Below are 24,626 nucleotides of genomic sequence, written 5' to 3'. Positions count from 1 at the left end.
ATCGTTACACGCGGCAATAAAATCAACTGGATGGTATTTACCGTCTTTTGGAAAAATCCTTCCAAATTAAACCATGGAATACGTATCATAGTAGTAGCCTGATTTGCTGCTAAAGAATGTAATTCTGACGTCGTGTCTTTAAACTGTTGTTCATGTTGGATAGCTTCTTTATTTAATCGTGATTCGAAATGTTCTCTGTTTCTGAGCATCTCCTTTTCACATTGTGCTACTCTACCTGACAAATTGTTAACAGTCTTATTGGGGACGTCCTAAAGCGAATTTTGCCTCTACACAGATTTTCACTTCGTAAACGCACGTGATATATCTTTTCCAACTTGTCTCCATTATCTTTTTCTACGGCGTCGACTCTGGTCTTAACCAGGCCAACTTCCACAGAAATTTTGTCTACATCTGTCCTTATAGTTTCTAATTTTGAATCAATCATGCCTTCTAAATCAGATTTAATTTTCTTCACCTCATCTTTTACTGTTTCTGCTACACGTGTCTCTACTGAATCTATCTCTGTTTTTATTGTACCTATCACTGTTCAGAGTTCAAATTTGTCAGAATTTTCTTTAACCATGCCATTGAATAATGGCAATTATATATATCCCTTCTCTGATTTCGAACTATTTACTCCACTAATATCGTCTCTATCAACACTATCACGTTCATATTTAGGACCAACCTGGCCACTCACAGTATATAACTACGCACGTTGGGTGATTGCTTCATCATTGGAAGCTCCGTCACTGACGATGACTCTACGAGTTCACACATATTGACACTATCGGCGCAGGTACTTAGCTTATCAGTTATGCTGGCTGCTGCTGTACCGCTGCTGCTCCAAGTGTCGATGCTGATGAATTCTAAGTCACCGCCGGTGGCCTGTGTTGCTATGCCGCCACTATCACTATGCCGCAGTCGAGATCTCCGCTGATGCTGGCCGTGGCAGCCTCTATGTAGCCTTCTTCTTCTTTCTTGAAGTTCCCCACAACTAGCATTTGCTACCGATTCTCACTCACAACAACTGCTACAAAATCTTGCGCTCAGAGCCCGCAAGCAAACTGCCAAACATGCAATAGATTTGGGACCAGGATTAAAGAATATTGAAATGTGTTAGAATTACAACTGCAATTCTAAAGAGATTACACTCATCTCCCGAACGAGAAAACCCCAATTGCGATTCGACTTAACGGTTACGGCTGCTGAGTAGCTGCTCTTCCTAAACGGCATCCATACGAGCAAAACAGTTTCGTCTTTACCTGTGGTTACTCATACTTGAGGTACTTACTCTATGAACGGCTCTGTTTAAAAAAAATGGCTAAATGTAGCCATAAGGTCGAGCTGCGCATGTCTGCTTTCAAATCCCGCGGCTAATTCACTGTAAATAATGACCTGTAGCCTGTGACCCTACAGTCAAATAGTCTAAGCATTGGGGCCGCTGCTGTGGCCGAGCGGTTGCAAGCGCTTCAGTCCGGAACCGCGCTGCTGCTACGGTCGCAGGTTCGAATCCTGCCTCGGGCGTGTATGTGAGTGATGTCCTTAGGTTACTTAGGTGTAAGTAGTTCTAAGTCTAGGGGACTGATCACCTCAGATATTAAGTCCCATAGTGCTTAGAGCTATCTAGCATTGGCTAGACTTGCGAATTACCAAAATACACAAAAATATAACATTACATTTAAATGAATAAATTAATAAGGGTTCTGTTCCAACGTCTGTAGTTGATGTAGGTGACAGAGAGTTATGTGGAATAACGTTTATTCAAGGAAGGACGTCTCAAATACACAGGAAGTGGCCCTACGTTATTCAGTTAATATATACATAGAAAGTACACTTATAAAATGCAGTAGAGGTGCATCTGCCCTAGCAAGCAAGATCACCAGATCTCTTGTCAACTGAACACGCGTGGGACATGGTGAAGCCGGAACTTACTCGCTCTACTGGACTTGCAAAAACCATTATCGAATCACAACAAATGGCGCAAGATGCTTGTGACAACATATTGGAGAATGGCATTCGACATGTTTAGGATCGTTTCCATGGAAGAATACAGGCCTGAATTTTCCACAGAGGGGCTTACATTGTGGATTAACGCAACTGTTTGGGGACGCTTTAGCGTGAGATGTATGTTTCATTTGGTCTGAATTTGTTATCATGTACTCTTACAATGATGAACTACCAGTCACCTTATTTGTCAATAACACTACAGTTTCCTTGAGGCTGTTGCATTTTTTCAGCAGTGTATTATGAGTGCACAGACATGATACTGAATATCATGTTTGTGTTGCTGATGATGATGACACAAGGGAGAGGTGAAACTCGGTGGCAGCACCTAGCCTACTCCTCTCGAATAGTACCAAGGGGCTGTCGAGATTAGCATCCCCATTAGACTGACGGATTTCCATGGATGGCGTCACAAGCATGCACTCCATGACACAGTGTGGACAACGCTGCAGAATAATGCAGGACATTAGCGCAAAGCTGATGATCAGGCAGATGTACACAACCACCTCTCCACACCCGATAAAAATTTCGTCCACAACCGGGATTCGATGATGATGATGATGATGATGATGATGATGATGTTTGGTTTATGGGGCGCTCAACTGCGCGGTTATCAGCGCCCGTACAAATTCCCAACCTTTTCTCAGCCCAATCCCACACTTTCATGAATGATGATGAAATTATGAGGACAACACAAACACCCAGTCATCTCGAGGCAGGTGAAAATCTCTGACCCCGCCGGGAATCGAATCCGGGAACCCGTGCTTGGGAAGCGAGAACGCGACCGTGAGACCACGAGCAGCTGACCCCGGGATTCGAATCGGCTACGTCCGTGTCGAGTGCCGCTATAAAACAACCTCATCTACCTTATTTCACGCATTTATGTTTGGATTTATTAACATACAAGTCCAATTTATTAACGACACTAAAGAAAAACCCTCTCATACGGTATCTATATCATTACAATTCTTTCTTCAAATTTCCATAACTGTTGACTGTATCGATAATTCACTATCAACATAAATTATGTTAAAAAATCAAAAACCAAATTTTTTTAAAGCCAATGACATATTTTACCATTTTTCAGTCGAAAATGGGTTTGGTGTTCAACAGCTTCACAGATTCTTCAATTTCATCTTTTCCATATTTTGGAAGACTCACTCTCATTAAATACACGAGTGATGTCAGTGCTCACTGTGTCTCCAGTTTGTCACATTGCAGTGTTTCCTTTACTGCTTTCATTGCTTTATAGATCTATCAGACATGCGAAGAGTTATGCTTGTTAAACTTGTCCCGAAATCTGATATCTGTAGTCCTGTTGGTAACAGTTCCTCATTATGAAGACCGGTATTAAAGTAAGCCTTTGCATGTACAAGGTGGGGAAAATTAAAAGTGGCCTGGACAAGTGAATACAACTGGACGTGAATGTATGATACAACCACACCATCACCAACTTTCAACAGGATGGAACAACTGCCCGTACAGCCGGCCGGACCTTGGAGCACATTTACATGATCTTTAAACTTGACAAAGTTGTTAACGGAGGTCAGCTTGGTAGCGGCCCTAGCTGACCACTATGGTCACCCGGTCTGTAAGTGTGCAATTACTTTGTGTGGAGCCCTCAAGTGTAAGATGTATCGCAACAATTCTGATAGTCTTCATGGACTGCAGCAGAATATTTCTCATGAGACTGCAGCAATTCCAGCAATCGAGCTTCTATCCGCCTTCAGCAACTTGCTGACCAGGTCCCGAAAGTCAAGAGATGAATGGTGGCCGCTTTCAGCATCTGCTATAGTCAGGTTAGTGCTGTACTTCCTTTCCTCTGCTGTGTTTCTTTGTACCCTGGAACTCTGTTCCCCGGAACGCTGTTGTTTGCCCCACCATGTAGTATCTTCTCCAGACTCACACCTCTCAAACTTTCGTCTAAATCACTAGCCTCTTCCTTCTCTCTCAAGAACTCTTTAATAACCGGATGCTTATACTGATATCAAGGTTTAAATAACTCGTCTCTCAATCTCCTACCAGTCCTTCAGGCTCCGATATCGTAATCATAGTCATCACATGGCTCTATATAACGGAAAACTGCAAAACATTTTTATCGTTCCGTTCTTTAGCTATCGAAAAAGAACAAAGTAATAGGACTGGAAAATTTTTTAAAACCTCATTTCTTAATGGCCCTATCTTCTCAGTGCCATCATCTTCATAATAATCATTGTTCCACGTGAGCCTTTCATACTCCTCTTTTGGGTAGTTGCTTTTTCCCCTCTTCGCGAGGATTCTTTAGGAAGACAAATATAATTCCGAAAAATCTGTGAACGCTCATTTTCGAAATAGCCGGAACTCAAGAACCCTCTTTTCGATCTTTTTCTCATTTTCGTTCTATAAGGATACGTAGATGTCCATTTCATGTCACGTGATGTGATGTGAGAAGTCGTGTCCTTGTTGAGAGAACGAGGACCCCTTTGTTCAAAATCAAAACCTCGTTTTCTTTTCAGATGGTATCTGATGAGTGTGTTGACAAACTGTGGCAATTGATATAAGATATTCGTTTTTTAAGCCAAGCACAATTTATTTTGTGTTTGCATGAGACATAATTTGCGAAAAGAGGAGAATGACAGAAATATCTTGCTAGGCACACCAATATGTTAATACTACCGCCGTCTAAAACAAGGTGATGTCTCCGTGTTTTGTGCATTCCCCTGTGGCTTCGAGATTATAAGACCACAAATTCCCTACTGATTTGTAACTACATGTTCAGGAACGCACACACATTTATTCTGATGTGTGTATAATTATTTGAAATGAGGAATTTTGTGAAGGATCATTTTTTGATATTTCTTTACTTCAGAATTTCAAGCTGAATCCGTTACAAGATGACGCTGAATATAAGAAATTATCTTCTTTCAACATCAAGAAGCTGTATAAATACGCCACTATTCATGTTGACTCAATAATCTGTGTTCACGGAAAACTAAAAAGTTCGATGAAGGAATAAAAAGTGTTATCACTCAAGACTTTATTTTCTGAAGAGTGAAGTTTTACGCTGTACCATGCTCCGTGTCAAGTTTGAGTACAAAGCGTTGCATACGTTTTCACGCCAAGATACGTCTAGTTTGCTAGTTCTCCACTTCTCAAACTGGAGGCCAAATTTCAGTTTTACGCGACACTTACGTCGAAACGTTTAAAACGAGAGCCACGATGAATGTCATCCTCCAAGTGACGTTTCCTCTGTAAGTGAAAATTATCACTCCTGTAGGGGTTTCTTCATAAGCGCTAAATAAAGGCCTATTACAGTATAGTGTTTTACAGAATCTGTGACAAAACTCAAATGAATTAACGACGTTCAACCTTCAAAGCAAGCACTCGTCCGATATCTAGTGGACTGCTTCTGGCTAGGAGCTCTTCTCTTCTCGAACCTGAAATTTCTCGTATAAGCTGATTCTGATGTAACCTAAGACACATTTTCGCCCGTAACGTATAACTGCTTGATATTTGCCGTTTCTTTCAATGTCAGTAGTTTAACATATATTTACTCTACCAGTTGCAGTTATGTGTTTCAAGTTTTTCCTTTTGATTATGCCCAAAGTTGCTTACATTTATGGATAGACAGAAACACTTTTTATCCAAAATGATATAATATATTAGTATATATTTGCTTACTTTGATCCAAAGTTCACGTTTCCACCTCTTGTCGGCACTGCAGTCGTGGAAAAATCCAAGATGGCCGTGGGGGTTGGGGGGAGCTCAAAAATGTAATATGGTGGTTGTGGTGAGGGGAAAATCAAAAATTGCAAGATGGTGCTGGTGGGAAATGTAAAAAAATGTAGGATGGCAATCGAGAAAAATTACAGAAAACGCAAGATGACACGTGCGTAAAATAAGATGGTGTTGGCTTCAGAGAAGTTAAACATCCCAGTTGTGCTTTGTCCCATTCCTCTCTCCTGTCCATCCCTCCAACCAGTCTGCCTACGTGTAGCATTATAATGAGGCAGTCAATCGCATGAATTGCATAAAAATGGCGCCAAGATCGAAGTTACGTAGTATTTCCGAAAAATGACATAATCCTCACTTGAATTGGCGCATATTCAAAGATAATTGCATAAAACGGCATTATGTTGAAAGATATTTGCCTCTAAATAACATGTCATGTACACAAACACGCAGACACACACACACACACACACACACACACACACACACACACACACACACACAAACACACAGAGTCACTCACTCACTTACAAACACACACACACACACCAGAGAAACGTGTTATGGGTGTCAATGCCGCCGTTTTCTGGTCTGAGAGAGACACAGAGACCTTGTGGAGGCCAGTCTGTGCGAAACAGGTCCCTCTTTGTCTCAGCTGCAAAGATGTCTCATAACACAGCCAGCTCGTTGCCAAGAGAGAGACTATCCAAGAGGCATAAACAATATTTCACAGAGAGAATGAGTGTAAAAACGAAAAATACTGTAAATATAAAATTAATTATCGGAACTTTTTTTACATTTTCATATCATGTTTCTACATTCAATGTTCTCTCATTTCAGTGTAGCCTATTATGTTTTCCACACTTACTCTATTTGAGCAAGTGCAGTGGACGTCTCTTGATTACAAACAAACTGAACTATTATGTATCACAACACATTTTGCTTGAGTTCAATCTAATCAGTTATGAAGGAGTATGTGAATTCACATCAGTTACAAAGTTGATAGGAACCTCCAAGTTAAAATGTGGAATTAAAATGTGCAATTTACATTTGTCATACACACACACACACAATCACACACACACACACACACACACACACACACACACAAACACTTTACATTTTTATATTTAAAATAAAATTAATCACCACCATGATTTTTCATATTGAAATGGTCCCAAGCCAATGTATTCACCTTATCCAGAAGATTGCAATGTTTATCATCGTGTGCAGATGAACCTAGTTTGTATTGATTATTCCTAGAAACCACATGTTGCTTCGACTAAGTTACAAACTGCACTGTTGTTCTAACAATGAACGCGGCACGCATCGCCTACAATGATCACTGATTAACCTGTTAACAGAATATGTGTTATGACCTTTGCTCTGCACGTTATGCGTTTGAGTTTGGTGTCGAGAGCATATATTTTTGCTCCTAGACTGACAAATTCTGTAATATATTTGCTATTCACTTGGTCTTTCATTAATACAAGCTCTCTTTTATTTACTAGCGGAGTATCATTTCTGTTACTTGCATGGAAACCCGAATATCAGACCTGGTATGGACATCGTTTGCATGGGCACCGACTTATAAAAGATATTGGGGGGGGGGGGGCATGACATACTTGGGGTCTTACCCCGGGAAATTTTCTTAACTTTAGATGAAAAATAGTGAGTTTTAAAGATTTGTAAGCATTGTAGAGTCAAATGATCAACATTAGAACCCCGAAAACTGGACTCTCGATAACTCGACACTCCAAGAAACCCGACAAACCTGACACATTTTTTGGCTTTGAAAAAAGAAGCAAAACATAAATACGCAGAGTATTTTCGTAAAAAGCTAATATAATTTACAGTAATAATCATGCTTATAGACTATCGCACAGCAGTGAATATACAGCTCTGAAAAGACTGAAATTATATTTAAATAAATCCTATACTAGCATAGAAAGAATAAAACATAAAATATTGCTGTCGACAGTACTAGCACTTTGATTAATAAGCGAAATAGCTAATTTAAGCCTACTTTGAATAAGGCTCACAGTTCATTAAATAAAAACAATATCTCAAAGTTCATGCTGTAACACAGTTAATACAGTATGCCTAATACATTCAGTCAAAAAGTATGTAAATAGCGGGTTTTTATTGGGTCTTACATCCTAGAAATATTTAAGTATTTGAAAATAACTAATACAGTACTATAGTAATATAGTAACACAGTACTAAACTAGTACTAACATTTTGTAACTGAAAATTTAACATTATGTACGTATTTAATTCTCAATTTTATAAAGATTTTTAATATTGCTCTAAATGTCATTATTACGGCTAGAGTGTCTTTAGAAAGGTGCAGTTGTCGACCGTCTGAATGGAGTACTGAATATGAAGTCGCTGATGACTGGTCGGATATCCAATTAATCCAAAACATCTCGGTGGGCATGAAGAACAGCCAAGTTGTTCAATCGCTTCTGTCCCATCGTTGATCAGAGATATGACTTCAGACGTCTAAGGACGCTAAATAACCGTTCTGCTGTTGCTGAAGTGATTGGAACTACTTGAAGAAGCTTAATGCACTTCACTACTTCACATAAAATTTCTTTAACTGCAGGCTCTTGTGAAATGTACGTTCTTACATCACGCAGGTTTTTTAAGACGAGTTATATTTTATTAGCGATATCGGCTAACATATTCGAGTGTAAGTGCAGTTTCTCAATGTTTAGGTCATTTTTGAAAAACTCAGTTGATTTTTCCAAATTAGTTTCACCCCTGTTTACTGAAAGCAAGCACTCTTGTTCAACTGCAATGACCTGTGTGAGTCCAGTTGAAGCAAACCGCTCAGTAATGCAAGATTGCACCGTTTCACAAACTTCAATGTGAATAGCTTTGTAGTATTCCTCTGGGATTTTGAAAGTGTGCGGTGAGCTGGCTTCGTTGTTTTCGTACTTCTTTGGTATACTTAAATTCCGAGGAAGCGAAGGATCATCAACATGTGAGGCTTTTTCGTTAATTCCTAAAAGTGTTCAAAACCATAACGCCTTCCATTCAATATACAAATCAAGCCCTCATATCTTTTTACCAGATCAACAACACTTAGTGAGGGCATTGAATTTTTTCATTGACACCCTCTACTGGGTTCATTGCATGGCAATAAAGGCGTAAAAAGAAATGAGTCTTGAATTGTAACACTGACTCAAGGTAGCCTTCATATTTGTAATCTGCATCTGTTTTGTCCTCTGCAGAAAATGTTTCAAAAAACTCTACAAATTCTTGAAACTTTTTCAATATTCTCAGGATACTAGAAGCTCGCATACTTCATGGAGTCGGGCAAAGGGGTCGACGACCAGCTTGGTCCTTGGCGCTTTCACAGTGTATGCTTCTGAAAAGTCACATCCTTTTGTAGGATTCCCTTACGGTGTTTATTAAGACCTTGGCTAAAGCTATAATATCCCTCATAGACGTAAGATGGCGGAGACAGTCTACAACTGCCAAGTCTAAACTGTGAGCAGTGCAGTGCACATAACGTGCTTTTGGTCGTAAATCCAAAACTAACAGTTTTAGTCCTTTGAAATTATCTCTCATATTCGAGGCACCATCATAGCACTGTCCTCTTAAGCTATCCATTGACAAATCAAGACGAGCAAAAAGGTCTTTTAAAATATTAAACAGAGTTTGTGATTCGGCGGTGGGGGTTTCATATAAGCCAATAAAGCCTTCGTTGATGATTAAGGAATCGTCGACAGTACGAATAAAAAATGACACTTGTTTGTGAATAGAAGAATCACTTGTTTCGTCAATCATAATAGAAATATGTTCAGTCTTCTTGACTGAAGACGGTACCTTTCTCAACACGCTTTCCTAGTAGATCAATGATCTCGTTTTGAATATCGTAGGACTTCCACTTATACCCCGAACGCCATAACCAATCTTTGAACTCAGGTATGCCATTCTTTCGGAGTTTCAACAATTGAAAAAAATTGGATTTTACATCTTCGTGCCCTCTAATTGTAGGTCCTTGTCGGTATAGAAATTGAACGGTAGTAAAAATTGTCTCAAGAGCTAAACGACCTTTCTTCATATCACTATCTAACTGTTCATTCAGTTGGGAGGCCACACTTCGGTTAGTGATAGCATTTAGTTTCAGAACACCTTCGTCACGCCTAAACATATTTTCATAAAGACGGAATTTTTCCAAAGCCTATTTCCGGTTAGAAAACCCTACGGAAGTAAATGCATCTTCTTTTTTTGAAGAAAACTGTAATAATATTTTATCATCTGCCTCTTTGCAGGTTTTCCAAGAAACTTTTTCGATGGATGCTTCATATTCTAGCCATGTGTATTCGATCAACGAAGACTTCTTAAATGATCTTCCCTCACTGGATTGTCCAGGCTTCGGCTGTAAACGGTTCTCTCCTGAAGATGACGAAGCAATTGACGACACAACAATTGTTGCGGTATCATCAGCTTCCAAGCACGCCTTTTTGGTGACAAATTTATCCATTGCAAACTTAATTCACAATACACTAAAACACTAAAGTAAACGAATAAAATATAGTCATGTAAAATAGTCCACTACACACTAAAGTTGGAACACTGGACATGTCTGCATGTATGCACTGAACGAAACTATCCACACTGAATGATTGCGACAGCAGGGTGGGCTTTATATAGCCGCGGCGTCGTAATGTCTCGAAGCGTCAAGGCGTTGCGAGGCGGAGAGTTCCAGGCGTTTCTGCTCCAGTCCTTTTGATGTCGCCGCGGCCGCAGCACTGGCCCGCCGGCGCCAGACTTTACCAGAAGGTTCGCGCACCGAGACAAATTCTAAGTGTGCCCGCAGCACCGTAACACTATCATGATTCATACCACTCGTTTTCAGTTAACCTCCTTACTACCGTAATAATTATTTTTTAACTCATTATTGAATGTATTTTAAAAGGTAACTATCGTCAAACAAGGAAAATAAAAAAGTCCAACATATTTTTGTGATTTTATAAAGCATAATATAACTAATAATTTTCTTGAATTGTTGGGGGAGCTCCGCCTCCCCCCCCCCCCCAAACGAATTTTTGAGGGGGTTTGGGCTCCCTCAGGCCCCATGGAGTCGGCGCCTGTGATCGTTCGTGATATACTCATAAATATTTGGAGATGTAATCTGAAGTTATCAGTGTTTGTATAGCACAGTTTATATGACTTGCCGAAAAATTTTCTCGTATGTATCCGTAATGAAAGGGTTTTCGAAATACGCAAAACTGTCACCATTTCATCAAAAACTACATGAAACGTCCGTAGTTCAGTGCCAAGAAAACTTCCGTTAAAAATAACAGTCCTTTGAAAATTGGTATATCAATTAATGCAGCTGCTCCAAATATGCCTTCCCAGCATGAAAATGCCCTTACGTCCTGTATCTTTTGCACGTTTTACATGGATATCTCAAACACACTATTATTCATCAGTTTGAGAAAATTTTTTCTGAAATCATCACCTGCAGTCACGCTTTTTTGTACCTTAATCTCAATTGGTGTCCTCACCCAGGTAGTTTGCGTAAATTATTAAATTTAAGGAATCTTTTTTAAGCTAGTTTATGTTGTAAACATTGCTTTATATTCCCGCACTGAATAACGAAGTTTTTCTCATCATGTAGGGTCAAAAATAATTTCTTAGAATACTTACTATCATGTGGTGGTGACATTTTTGTCGGACATAATGGCAAATCTGAATGAAAATGATCAGCACTCTCGGAAGATTCGAGACAAACTTTTAAATGTACCCTATGTCAAAATTGTCACGTACATTTCCCACCACAAAAGTTTCAACCCACTCTGGAGAAAGCCATACTAATTTCGACACCTGAAGATACTGCAACACCGCCCACTGTAAAGGCTATTCACATCAAGATACATGATGTAACATTCGTCAATTTTGTCATGTGGCCTTGAAAATGTTGTAGGTAACTGCAACTCTGCAAGAACAATGAACAATACCACCTCTAATGTCTCTTTCAACAAACTTAAGTTATTCGATAAAATTGAAACAAATGCGCTCTCAGTCATAATTTTTTAATCTTATTAACCAGGTTTCAACACTTTTAAGAGTGCCTTCATCAGAATTTAGACATTTAAAGTGGTCCGTTGCAACCTGTGGTTGCACAGGTATGAGCAGCCCTTAGAGGCTCGTCTTCATGCATTCTTTTTAAATATTTTGTGACTCAAACCCTTCTAGCTTGTTATTTATTTTATACTTGACATGTAAGTAATGTCTGTCTTGTATTGTTAGTCAGTACTTACAATTTTTATATAAACAATTTTTTTCTTCCCACAAATTTGTAATTATGTTATAGACCACTTTAAATGTCTAAATTCTGATGCAGGCACTCTTAGAAATGTTGAAGCCTGGTTAATAAGACTAAAAAATTGTGGCCGAGGGGTCATTTGTTTCAATTTTAATTTATAAACGGTCACTGAACCAAGCAGCCTTCTTCAATACTTTGTGAAGTTATTCGACATCGGTAAGAAGCTGTCATTCCGCTTTAGTATTTTTCAGCAGAGGATCACAAGCAAACCAGGTGCAATAATGTAATGCACAGTATCCAATTCATATGTCTTAAGGCATAGACGGTGAAAGTTTCAGAACATGCCAGTAAGGAGTACCATGTCAATTTTCAAATATAAATGGAAATAATATCCAAGTGTTTTAATACAGTCCATTGTTCAAGTTCTTTGGTCCTTGCCTTGTGTTAAAGTCTCGCTTGTTAATAAAGTCTCCAACTCTTCAATCGAAGGTAAGTGATCTTCCAGCAAAGACGATTCATTGCTCACACATTCATACAGACAATTCCCTTCCGATTAGCTGGATAAAACTCTCATCAGGAAAATGTGTCCTCATTGTATTGAGTACGTCTGATTTCATGTGTGGTGCGCACTTTTCGAGCGATCAAGCCAAGAAATTTAGCGAATCGATAAATCGAAAATTTATGTAGCAGTGCCAGTCTTGATACAATACTGCATTACTTTTCGTAAACGATTTATGTTTCTCCTAGTAAAGGTGACATGTTGAGCTGCAGACAGGCACAATGAAAGGACTGTTACAAACTGAGCTTTCTTCAGAAAAGATAACACACACGTTACCACAACCAAGTACACCTCAGGAACTCATCATTCTCTCATCGTACTGAAGCAGCAATCTAGAATGGGCGTTGGTAGAGAGCGGCGTAGAGTGAAGATGAGGGGACGAGTATTGGGAAGATGTGATAGGACAGTATGGCTGAAAACTGTTGGGTGGGAGGTGTGGGGACAGTAGCATACTGTAGATTGTGACCGGGACGATTTCGGGAACGAAGGATGTGTTGTAAGGATAACTCTCATCTGCACAGTTCAGAAAAGCGGGTTGTGGAGGTGAGGACCCAGATGCCCTGGGTCGTGAAGCAACCATTGAAATCAAGCATTTTATGTTTAGCTGCATATTGTGCAACAAGGTGGTCCACTTTGCTGTTGGTACAATTTGGCGATGGCCATTCATCCTGGTGGACAGCTGTTTGATAGGCATACCAATATAAAAAGCTATGCAATGATTGAAGCAGAGCTGGTATGACACAGCTGCTTTCACAGGTCGCCTGACCACTGACAAGGTACGATAAGCTGATGACAAGACTGGAATAGAAATTGCTGTGTCGGTGGGTTACGTAGATCTTGCACCTGGATCTTCCATGCCCGAGAAATCTATGGCGAGGGGTTGGGATTGGGAGTGGCATAGAGATGGACTAGGATGTTGTGGAGTTTGGGTGGGAGACAGAACACCACTTTAGGAGGGGTGGGAAGGATCTTGGGTAGGATGTCCCTCATGTCAGAGTGTGGTGATAGATAACCAAAGTCCTCACAGAGAATGTGGTTCAGTTGTTCCTGGATGGGGTGACAAAGGTGGATCTCGTTTGTAGCTGGTTGTTGCAGGTGGTGGGAAGATTTGGGGTGTGCGGGGATATGACATGGGAAATCTGTTTGTGGAATAGGTCTGGAAAATATTACCTGTCTGTGAAGGTTTTTGTGAGACCTTCAACATACTGGACAAGGGATTTCTGGTCACTGCAAATCCGCTGTCCCCAAGTGGCTACGCTGTATGGGTGAGATTTTTTGTTGAGGAAGGGAAGGCACTGTCGAAATGTAGATGTTTTTGGTGTTTGGCGGGTTTGATGTGGTCAGAGGTGTGGATGGAGCCATCAGAGGGTGGGATGTCAACGTCCTGGAAGATGGAACAATGGGTTGAGGAGGAACAGGTGAAGCAAGTGAGAGAGAAGGTGTTGAGGTTGCAGAGGAATGAGTATCGAATGTCTTAGCCCTGAGTCCAGATCATGAAGATATCATCAACAAACGTGAAACAAACTAGTGGTTTGGGGTCTTTGGAGGCTAGGAAGCTTTCCTCTAGATGGCCCATAAATGGGCTGGAATAGGAGGGTGCCATTTGAGTACCCATTGCTGTGACACAGGTTTCTTTGTATACCTACCATTCAAAGCAGAAGTAGTTGTGTGTTGAAGCAAAGTTAATAAGATGTATGAGGAGTGAGGTAGTGGGTTTGAGTCTGCAGGACGTTGGGAGAGATAGTGTTCAAAAGCAGCAACACGGTGGGAATGTGGGGACTGGTGTACAGGAAATGGCGTCAACAATGAGAAAGAGTATTGCTGACATTGCAACCTGGACTTTCTGTTGTTTTATTAATATTTCACCATCTACAATGGCAAAAAAGAAATTCTACCCAGATTTAATTTAACTTCTTTGTCGTCAACTGTCAGCTTTTGTTCCAAATGTTCATAATGAGGAAATGCCGATTGTAACTGTTCAGATTGTGGAATACAACAGGGATTGCATTGTGAGGCCTGTAATTCACATTACATCTGGCATGTGACGTACCTCGACACACATTGCTGAAATGGCAATGTGTTAATATCGCCTTTCTCAAGTGGTTTTGGTCATATGTGGCACACCTCTGCTAAACGAAACGCTAATTCTTCTTTGAGACTTATGTCTATCTTCCTGAAATACATTCCTCGAGTGGAGCTCAGCTTTAATAACCCATTCCCCTGCCGAATAGTCCTGAATACCTCTGAGCAGTTCTGAACATTCCTGCTGAATCAGCAAGTGGTGGGGAGGGAAACAGTATGCACAGGCACATTTCTGGAATTTTTTACCTCGTGTGAAATGCCTGCCCAAGCTCCCACCAATTTTCACGTGATTTCTGACAGACATAAAAGGGAGAAGTTCAGACTTATCAACAAAATATGCATCAACTTTTCTCATCCTCATTTCCGAGAAAAATAATTTCAAAAGCATCTGCGACCTCAAGATAAGCATAATCAAGCAAACGTTAATTATATGCATGTGTTCTATAACTGCTATCATCTTATTTCTCCTTCACATTTCAAGTAAGGGACTCTCTTCCATACTTCAAGGAAGGAATATGCAGACGCAAGGAAGTCAAAATGTACGCTTGTTTCCTCATCTTAGTGCAGTATTACCCTCGTTCGCAAGAGTTATAATTTCACATTGCAATCATCTCAGTTGCTTATTCTCTCTAGTGTGTGAGAAAATCTTCAGTAAGGGCATCTTCTCGAATTCAGTTGCCGATGACAGGGCACCAACTGCCCTCAGCTGAAAACACTAAATGCAGAAGGATATGATCACATTTTACAGCACTGTGTAGTGTGTACAGAAGATAAATAGTTCGTGGAAAATGATTGTATCAGCATGAAAATGCTCCTGGCCAAAAAAGCAGCATCAAATCTATAACATTTCTGAAACGGAGTGGCAGCCCAGAGTCCTAAACCAAACCTGACGGAACATCTTCAGGATGAGTAAGAACATTGACCTTGCTCCAGACCCCAGTGTCCAACATCACTACCCTATCTGGCTTCCGCTCCTAGCAAATTTTAAGCTGTCATAAAGGCGAAGAATGTCTACAACTTGTCTTAATTTTAGAACGTGGTAATTTTTGTTAGGGTGATTTGTTGCAGTTTTTGCTGTTATGTGGCAACAACGGCGATGTATGGTGGAATGCTTATCTGTAACCACGAGGGGAGAGAGAACTAAAATAGTCCTTGCAATAATTCACATGATAATGAAATACTCGTAATATATATTGAAGGACATGTTAATTAGTAGTCTGAAATTAACGATGCCTGTTGAAAGGTTCAATGTAGCTGTATATCATTGATATAGACGCCGGTAAAAATATGTGCTTTCAAAACAGTTCAGGTAATTGCAGTGCTTGTACACGTAACACATTGTAGAATGCAAGGTAGACCCAGCTAGGCAATCATTTTATCGCAGAGGAGGCTGTCGACTGCTAGAGAGTGTTGTTGCACGTGAGATGGGGGGCTTAGATTATCTCACGTACCTTAAAGAGCGTAGTTAAATAATTTTTATAACCTCCTAGTTGTGGTCAGCTACAGCAAAGACATGCAGACAGAGAAGCATTGAAGTATCTTACATGAATATCTGTTTTCTATTGTTATACAAAACAGGGATATAACACACACATCCATGACTGAGTTTCACTTATTATCTATTCATCGCAGCTTGCATTCTTCCAAGATCATACTCCTTGTGAATGTGTTGAACCAATATAAGATTCTTCGTCAGCAAGATAGTACTTGCTAACTAATGCTTACTGATCACTTTTTTCCCCATCGGAACTTCCTGACAGCACGGTGGCGTGTTAGAAAGGCTGGGAGAATCACTACAGTTGCTCATTTTCGTTGCTCCACCATCACGGATGACACCATGATTGTAGTCACTATCATCAGTCATCACTTTCTTCTTTCTGCATGCAAAATGTAAGTACGATATACACTATACAGTCTTACTAATGTAAACTCTTTTTCTGGTTACTAATTGCTTGTTGTAATGCATGAAAGATCTTCTGCTGTTCTGTATTCGGTCTGTGATCATGTGGCGTGCTTCCGTGCTGCTCCAGGTTCAGAACACCTGATCTCAACGAGATGATAACAAATCGCTGGGAAAGTCTTAAGAGATTACATGGCTTACTCTGCTTGCATCTTAGAGAACTTGAAGCACGTGGGCAATGGGGAAAGTGCAATATGCAATGAAAGACTATTGGAGAAGGGACAGTGTCATCTAATATTGAGCGTGGTATGTCGCAACACCACGTGGTGCTGATTCAACTGCGAGACTGCAAAATATGTCTTTCACTAATCTTCTCAAGCATCTGTGTTGTTGAACTTCACTCTCTCAACAGTGGCGCCAGGTGCATAATTTCTTATGGAAGAGAGAACAATATGGACACGGGTAATTTCGAAAATAGTCATATGCAATTTTCCTTTCAGATGATCATAGCAGAAAAACCGTGTGTATAAAAATCTCAGTTTAGATTCGCAAAGTACCATGGAGTGGGACTACAAGAAATATTAACATTATATCTCTGAGATTGTTACAGCGCCATGTTTAATTCACAACCGTGTTTAGTTCTCTTATACAAAGTCTTTCATTTTGGTTATGATCTGAATGATTTTCAGAAGTAAATGTGAAGGTAGCATATTTGGTTAAGAGGGAGTGCTTTACATATTCTGAATACCTTGTTACTTTTTAAGTGTATGATAATTATTAATGCATCTGTTGTATTGAGCTGTTTCTGTTCCAGTGTAACGAACCGGCTGGTCTTTACATGCCGGATATATTATCAATTTTGTCACAGTTTGCATTCAAAACGCAATTCAGTGCCATTCAGATTTTATTAAGGCAGATACAGCAACCAGAGCTTGCTTGTCTAATGGAGATATCTCAGATATTTCTAAAATTGTAATAACCTACTGTTCACAGTAGATGATATTTAAAAAATGTACAAGATGACGATTAAATTCGTATTTTTAGGCTGTGTGTGTTAACAAGTAAAAGTACACTTTCATTTACTGTATGAAAATTTTTTATGATAAAATTTATATTTGTTGTGTTTTATTTGGCGTTTTTTTCGTTTCATCAATAGTATATTACTCTGATGATTATGGGGGCAGATGTGGCAATAATTCGCGATGTTGCGTAGTCACAAATGTCAGTTGTTGTTTAATGACTAGTAAAGGATGGAAGTAGAGAGGGACAGGAAATTTACTGTGGCGTATAAATCATAGAGATGGTGATGACACTGTGTGTGCGTGCGCGTGCACGCGCGCTAGCACGCGCGTGCGCGCTTGTGTGTGTGTGTGTGTGTGTGTGTGTGTGTGTGTGTGTGTGTGAGAGAGAGAGAGAGAGAGAGAGAGAGAGAGAGAGAATGCATGCAATTCAGAGGCAAATATGTTTAAACATAGCGCCATTGTGTGCAAATGCCTTTGAACATGGTGGTACTTCTGGCGACACTTAGATAAATTTGTTCTGAAATTCTGCGTATCTTCTAACTTGGCGCTGTTTTTATGCAATTCTAATGATTAACTGCCTTACTTTAAAATTTCGCTGAGGTTGACTGGGGAACAGGAGGGTAAATTGGCACCAGGAAGGGAGTACAAAGCACAATTGGACAAGTGCTGCCATCCTAGATTTTTGAACTTCCGGCCATCACCACGGTCTTGCATTTTCTTAAATTTTTTTCACCACTACCATCATCCAGTTTCGGATCTCCCACCACCGCTATTTTGTATGTTCAAATAAATCTGTTTTAACATTCAGTTCGTCATAAGAATTTCAAAACTCACGCCATCATTGATCTTTTGGCAGCGCTGACTTGTGGCAGAGATTTGAACTGTGGATCTAAGTTGTTTTTTAGGATCCACCTTCCATGATCTAACCTCCGGAAACATGGTATGAAAGCACAGCACCACTTAATTTTAAATACTGTATTACAGTGGCTATTGAAGTAACTGAAATTTTTTGATCGAAACATGACGTCAAACTATTGATAGCTAGTTCTTACACAAGACAGTATTTTACTTAATATGAATTGCTTAAAATATCAATATCAGAACCTCGATTACTTTTCAAATACGCTTTCTACACCAAATCTGATTCCTGATACTTAATTCGCACATAAAATACTATTGTCCAGTATGGATTATGATGACATACCGCTTAGCTTTAATTTAGGTAATTTTATTGTATGAGTCTGTTAATGTTTCGAACACAACCTACGCTCGTTATCAAATATAATATTACGTAATAAAGTAAGTAAAGTAAAGAATCAATTACTGTTTATTAGGCTGGAAATATACAGTGGAAAATTTCCAATTAACTGATGCAATCTGTACATAAATTTGACTATATGCAATCATAAAGCATTCTTCCAAAAGATGGGACGAGAAACGACTGAGCAAGCAGATGGGCCTCTAGAGTCAGTGGAAGCTGTATCATGTGAAGGGGCCAATGCGACTTCCTGGAACTTATAGGAGGTTGACATATGGATACATTTCCCATGAAACGAAAATTAAGGAGCAGTTTGAGTAGAGGGATGGCTTTTGGACGCAGAGGTATGGGCTCATCATATCTCTGAAGTGGAAGGGATACAAAACGTGCACCCAAATAACGACTTTTTCGGTAATAAATATGTGTACTAAAATTCTTATTATAGTTGATCCGAGTAGGTGTTAGTGTTCGTCAGAGTTGATGCTGGTAAAATATTTTAATTAGGTTTTCTAAGAAAATGGGCTTATCTTATATCACAGTTAAGGAAAAGGTTACTTGAATGGATAACCATTCCTTCTTTGACAGAGATCTTTACGAATGTTGGCTAAGAGCAGATCATCTCGACGGAGACAATCGAATATACAGTGTTGGCTCTGTAAGCTGAAACAATAGTTAATTTGATGTTGCTAAGTGAAATATACACAATCGCATATGAAGTGACTTTGAGCGGTGAAGAAAGCGTTTTATTTTGAATGACAACGATGATTACAGACTTTGACATCGATATATATATATATATATATATATATATATATATATATATATATATATTTGTACTCAATAAATAATACTAATTTTTACAAATCTTGAGATATGGACTCCGTCGCGTTGCACAGTTTTCTTTGGAGATGTTTCACCTCTCATATCGTTTTGGATGTGACATGTGAGTAAACACTGAGTGTATTTTGAAAAAAAAAACATGCAGTTTAATATTTATGGACTATTCCGTAAGGTCTTGGAGGAACATAGTTACACTAATAACTTGAATACACAGTATTAATGTTCCACAATTACTTAATAGTTCCTTATGGACCAGCTTTCGGCTTCTTAAGCCATCGGTAGATAACTTAATACCAAGCAGATACTCCACACAACTTCAGTGAAAATTCATAGCTGTACAAAGATTGTTGTACATAGATATGTGACATTTTGTGAGTATATCGATATAAAATGCAAGTTTAATGCAATACTTAAAGAGTCTCTGAACAAATAAATCTTATATTACAGTATATTCGAATATTAAAACTATATTCATACAGTTTTAATGTTAAATATCCCGTAAAATAAGATTTATTTGTATGTTTGTATATCTTATATTACAGCATATTGAAATACTAAAACTATATTCATGTAGTTTTAGTATCTAAATATACTGTAATACAAGATTTATTAATTCAGAGTCTCTTTAGGTATTACATTATGCTTGCGTTTTGAATCGATATAGTAATAAAATGTCACATATCTTTGTACAGCTATGAACTTTCACTGAAGTTGTGTGGACTGTCTGTTTAGTGTTAAGTTATCTGATGCGGGCCTAAGCAGCCAAAAGCTGGTTCATAACGAATTATTAAATAAATAATTGTGGAACATTAACATTGAATATTCAAGTTATTAATAAGCAGTTTAAGTACTACATCGCAATAAAATCGTCAAAACATCTTATTTATTCCTTGCTTGTTTAATTTGCTTTCCTTTGGCTATGTTACGTGTGTGAGTGCGTGCTTTAGATCAATTAGTTTACTAGATGTTGATTGTACGATAGTTGATTACAGGAAATACAGTCTATAAATGTTTAAAGAATCTTGGCACCGTAGTCCTGATAGGTAAATATTGCAACTTTCGTCGAGAGTTGTTATTGTACGTAACCTGTAGTAGGTTCGACAAGGGAATGGTCCAGTCCGACGTGTCGAAACCAACCCTGAAATTTTATTCCGGCAGAATGCATGAAAAGAAATACAATGTTTAAATTTTAGGTGCTAAGACACACTGCAAATATCTTTTTAAAAAAGTGGTTGAAGTTACTTGTGTTTGTCGTACGAAGAACCGCTTACAGCAGCGGTTTGTACAGCCTTTCCTGCCTAGAGCGCGATTGACTGTGGCAAGAGAACGTAGCGCCGCATAGTGCTAATATCCGGAGTGACACAAACGAATTTGTAGCACCTAAACTACACAAAAAAGCCACGTATCATTAATGTTTTTCGAGTAATAGGTAGTTCTTATTGAGAAATAGATTGTTGCATACGTAATGCATACCAAGGTCACAAGCAGAGGAAAATGAATCAAGTCGGTATTTGTTGTTATGTTACAGATAATTTCCATCAAACTTGACTTGTATTACTGAAACAAAATTTTTCTTACACATCATTTTATAGCAATTCCTGTACCACAGTTCTTGTAATAACTTCTGAATCATCTATAGTTCAGTAACAATGAAACTATTTCTAATTTATTCACCACAGTCGTCGCAATAGAGCAAAGTGTCAATTGAAAGAGGAAAACAAATATTTTACTTAAACCAGTCATACCTGATGAAAGAAAGATTAATGCTTTCAGATAGTCACAGTATCTACTAACTTTATTTAGACGTAATTGCTGTGGAGTAAGAAACTGTCCAACCCTTTGCTCTGCTTATTGTGCTGCATACCGAGCCTAGTTAAAGCGATTCCTAAAAAGTGCCAATGAAAGCTGATAATACGCAAACGACTGAAAATTAAGAATACTGTTCTGCTGATAATCCTCAAATGACATGGAGCTATTAGAAATTACATTGTCCGACAGTTTCTTTAAAAATATTTTACACACTCAAAAAAATTCTGTATTGAGAGCCACATTGGTTGTCCCGGATGGAATCTGAATTATATCAAGTCTTTTCGTCCTCCTGAAAGACAGAGGCATCATTATGTTCAGGCCAAATTCCCAGCAAAAGCAGAAAACTAATCTCTGCAACTGGTTAGAAACCACTTCCAATGAAACATTAAAAATTGTCCTTTCCTGTTTTTCCAGATTGTGATAGGCTGATTATATGATTTTTGCCACTAAAGAGACCAATTTTTTATTTTTGGTCCTAATATGCTTGATGTCCCTGAAGAGAGATACAAAGCTGCAGAAACAGTAATCACATTTAGACTCTACGACACGTCGCAGATTCTGCAAAGTGCCTTCACAGCGCTGCACGATGATTGCGTTTCCATGCTCGAGGACCTCGGCGAACAGAGGGCCCCTGTAGCCGAAAAAGTATGTCATCATGATCTTACAGAAATTTATGTGAACAGCTTTGAATGTTTTTAGCGGAGAAGAAGTGGGACGTTTCTACTGTTGGTTTTGCCGTTTGTTCTCGGGCTGTCGGAATGGTCCTGTTGTACGATGACGCCCGCCCCCACACTACCAACTGGACGGAAGCTACGCTTCAGCGAATTGTTTGGGAAACACTGTGACATACTCTGAGCAGCCCAGATCTTTCATCGTGTGATTTTCAGCTCTTTGTTGACCTGAATAGAGACATACGTGCATGTCGGCCTCAGTAGGACGGGGAAGTGCAAGAGTTGGTGCCGCTGTGTATCTGTCAGCAGCCAACCAAATTCTACGAAACAGGAGTTGATCGTCTGATTTCCCAGTGGGATAAATATCTTAACGCGAGTGGTGGTTACTTTTGAATGGATGCACTCTATAGTCCCAGTGTGGCGGACGTTCGGATTTCATTTGATTGCCATTTATATAATTGTGTAGGCATTTCTCTTACTTTTCTATATACGCAGTTAGAGCAATGTGGCTTAAAGATTTTTGCGATTATGTAGGGAATGAATATATTAATGTAATGTGCCATTCGAAAATACGATGGTTAATACTGTTTCCAGCAGCAGAGAGAGTCATCTGGCTGTTTGAAACCTTAAAAGATATTTTCTTGACTCAAGACAAAAAATGAAGTCTACTTACGTTTCATTCACACCCAGCTGAGCACTTCGCTGGGTGAAATAAAGAAAATTAAGGGGGAGCACAAAAAGTGTAATGGAACTGATGTTCTGAAAAATACTCTTGAAACTGTTACCAAGAGAAAAGAGCACCATTGAATTTCTTTTAGTCTGTTATCAAAAGAGGAGACCTTTAAGAAAAAGTTGGCAATTTTTGTGCTACTTGTAATGAATATCTGAGCAACTGGAGCACCTCTTATTCACCACTACTGTCGATGTTTGATTGGATGTTATTGAAGAGAGCGCCAAAATGGAAACATGTTGAAGAGACATTTTCTTATTTCAAGGTAAAAATTTAAATCGATTACTTCATTCTTTTTAATCAATTCAGAATATTGGCAAATTTCGTCGAGCAAAATCTACACAAACTCAGTGGTGGGTGAATTTTTAAAAAGCTCTGTGACCATCTTCAGCAGTACTCTGAGACGCCAATAATTGCAAGGTATTTGTCTAAAATACAAGACCATAACGCCGATGTAGAAAGAATATTTTCGTTGATAAATATCCAGTTGACTAATGAAACGAATAAAATGAAGATGAAGTCTCTGGAAGCACTCCTACAGATTTTTAAAGCTACAAAATCGGCTATGTAGAATTTTACCGCTACGTCTCTAAGAAAAGACATATCAAGAAGTCTGGAAAAAGTGAAGAATACGCTTTTCTTCAAGGGCAGTCAAGTATGGTATATTAATTTTATTTAATTGAAAATTCTATAGCTACAATATTTTGGAAAATAATAATAATTTTTTGTTATAAATATCATTAATTAAACAGATACTGCAGAAATAAATCGCAGTAAATTTGTTTTTATCCTTTTTAGTTACGATACATAGGCTAACGTCGTGTTAACAGAATGTATTAACAGAACATTAATATTAAAAATAAAAAAATAAAAAATAACCTCTGTACATTTGGGGTGGGAGGCCCATTGGAGCGCCCGTCTGGTTGTGCCCCGTTTCTTTTTCTTTTTGGAAAATGATTTGATCACCCTATACATAACCCATACAAAGCCTGTTCGGTAGTAATTTCCTTAGGATGCCACGTGGACGAAATGACACTGTGACAAGAACGTGCGTTTACAATTTTTGGGCTGTGCGAAGAGGTGCGCCTCACCCGCAGCAGGACAGGTGATTCACCGCTCCCGGTTAATTCTTAAACAGTCCCTCTTTCTTTTTTTTTCTGTTTTTGTGCCTCCCCCCTCCCTCCAACCACCATGCATACGCCCTTGCCGCATACCAGTTTCGCCATAGCTTCCTCCTGCTCCGCCGCTGCAGTTCTTTTTGCTGTCGGAGAGGGAACAGGCACGTTTCGAACACAATAAAATATATACGGTAAATATAATAGGACCGATCTGGAAGATACAGAAGCTCCCAATGCGGCCAGAAGTTTCTCCAAGTTGATTGGAGGGTAGGATGTTATTCGGTAAGCAACACTTGCAAACACATGAGATGTATACGGTGATTTTCAGAAAGGCCGTTGTGTGGTGGTTCGAATGATACATCGAGACGTGAAAGTCGTTTTAACGATTATATTCTGTTACGTTGTAACACGTTGTTTCTTACGAAGTTAAAATTGTATCAGTTTCTGGCTGCACTCTCATTATCGCTTAGCGCCAGATTTGGCTCTGGCTGAAGACAACGTGATCACGAAAGCGACAGTATACAGAAAAAAACACACATATTCAACGAATGACAAAACAGCAGCTGATAGCAGTTATAACAGAGCATTTTGTTAAAAGCTATGCAATCGTTACGGTATTGCTTTTTTGGTTGT

Source organism: Schistocerca serialis, chromosome 7 (assembly GCF_023864345.2).
Source record: "Schistocerca serialis cubense isolate TAMUIC-IGC-003099 chromosome 7, iqSchSeri2.2, whole genome shotgun sequence".
NCBI lineage: Eukaryota > Metazoa > Arthropoda > Insecta > Orthoptera > Acrididae > Schistocerca > Schistocerca serialis.
The sequence above is the reverse complement of the archived record's forward strand: the minus strand, read 5'-3'. Positions refer to the sequence as shown.